Source organism: Sciurus vulgaris (assembly GCF_902686455.1).
Source record: "Sciurus vulgaris genome assembly, chromosome: 18".
In the NCBI taxonomy this organism is placed as follows: Eukaryota; Metazoa; Chordata; class Mammalia; order Rodentia; family Sciuridae; genus Sciurus; species Sciurus vulgaris.
The window spans coordinates 32078777-32081092 of record NC_136479.1 but is presented as its reverse complement, the minus strand read 5'-3'; positions in this window follow the sequence as shown (position 1 = coordinate 32081092).

Below are 2316 nucleotides of genomic sequence, written 5' to 3'. Positions count from 1 at the left end.
AAGCAGGGGGTATCGCAATACCAGATCTTCAACTCTATTAGAAAGCAATAGTAACAAAAACGGCATGGTATTGGTACCAAAATAGACAGGTAGATCAATGGTACAGAATAGAGGACACGGACACAATCCCAAATAAATACAATTTTCTCATACTAGACAAAGGTGCCAAAAATATGCAATGGAGAAAAGATAGCCTCTTCAATAAATGGTGCTAGGAAAACTGGAAAACCATATGCAACAGAATGAAATTAAACCCCTATCTCTCACCCTGCACAAAACTCAACTCACAATGGATCAAGGACCTCAGAATCAGACCAGAGACCCTGCATCTTATAGAAGAAAAAGTAGGCCCAAACCTTCAACTTGTTGGCCTAGGAGCAAACTTCCTTAACAGGACTCCCATAGCCCAAGAAATAAAAGCAAGAATCAACAACTGGGATAGATTCAAACTAAAAAGCTTTCTCTCAGCAAAAGAAACTATCAGTAATGTGAAGAGAGAGCCTACAGAGTGGGAGAATATCTTTGCCAATCATACTTCAGATAGAGTGCTAATATCCCGAATCTATAAAGAACTCAAAAAACTCTACACCAAGAATACAAATAATCCAATCAACAAATGGGCTAAGGAAATGAACAGACACTTCACAGAAGAAGATGTACAAGCAATCAACAGATATATGAAAAAATATTCAACATCTCTAGTAATAAGAGAAATGCAAATCAAAACTACCCTAAGATTTCATCTCACCCCAATTAGAATGGCGATTATCAAGAACATAAGCAACAATAGGTGTTGGCGAGGATGTGGGGCAAAAGGTACACTCATACATTGCTGGTGGGGTTGCAAACTAGTGCAGTCACTCTGGAAAGCAGTATGGAGATTCCTCAGGAAGCTTGGAAGGGAACCACCATTTGACCCAGCTATCCCACTCCTTGGCCTATACCCAAAGGACTTAAAATCAGCATACTACAGAGATACAGCCACATCAATGTTCATAGCTGCTCAATTCACTATAGCCAGATTGTGGAACCAACCCAGATGCCCTTCAGTTGATGAATGGATAAAGAAACTGTGGCATATATATACAATGGAATATTACTCCACCATGAGGAATGACAAAATTATGGCATTCGCAGGCAAATGGATGAAATTGGAGGATATCATGCTAAGTGAGATAAGCCAATCTCAATAAACTAAAGGACGAATGATCTCGCTGATAAGCGGATGAGGACATACGGGGAGGGAGGGTAGGAGGGGTTAGTGTTAGGTTTAGGGTTAGGTTTAGGGTTAGGGATAAGGAGGGTGGTAAGAATGAGGAAGAAAGGAATGTATAGAGGGAAAAGAAGGGTGGGAGGGGAGGGGGGAAGGGAAAAAATAACAAAATGAATCAAACAACATTGCCCTATGTAAATTTATGATTTTTAATTAAAATTTTAAAAAATATTTAAAAAAAAAAACAATCTCACCTGTGAGAACAGAGTAGCAAAGGGTAGGGACAGGTAGCTCAGACCTCAGGTTGGGTCAACTACAGTACCATTATGTTTTCTTATTTACTGAGGGTTTTTTTCCCCAAATTCTGTTTGTTTGTTAGTTTTTTTGTTTTTTAATAAAGACAAAGAAAAAGAAAAGAAAAAAAAAATCGCTCCAGAGGAACCAGGAACCAACATTTAATCAAGGGGGAATATGGGAATATTTCCAAAAGTGGTGGTACATTAAGAATGAAGGAAACAATACAGAACACCTGAAAGAAGTAAAAAGCATAAACACCTGAAATAAGATAGTTATGAAAGATGCATACAATCACCAAGAAAAAAATTCATATACACACACATATATATGTACATAAAATATATATGATATTAATATATAACAACAAATCCCATCAATATGTAAAACTATAATGCAATAATGAAAATGGGAAAAATTAAAAATTAAAATAAATTATAATATATATAATTTAGGGGTATATATATTTAAAGTGAAACCATGGATAGTTTACTAAAAGCAAAGTAAGCATCAATTCAAAACATATGTAAAGTGTGATATCATTCTAGATACTAAAAATTTTTGTGTGTATAGAAATATATTCAATACAACCGATCCTTTCTGCAGTGCAGGGGAACAAACCCAGGGCTTAGAGCTTGCCAAGCAAATATTTGACCCCTGAACCACATCCCCAGACTACATCATTTTATTAATGGAATTTATCTTAAGGTGTTGGGACTGGATGAGCAACCCTTCCCTTTTTTTTTTTTTTTTTTTCATTCTTTTTCTTTTTCTTTTTCTTTTCCTTTTTGGTATAAATTGTGTTTAGT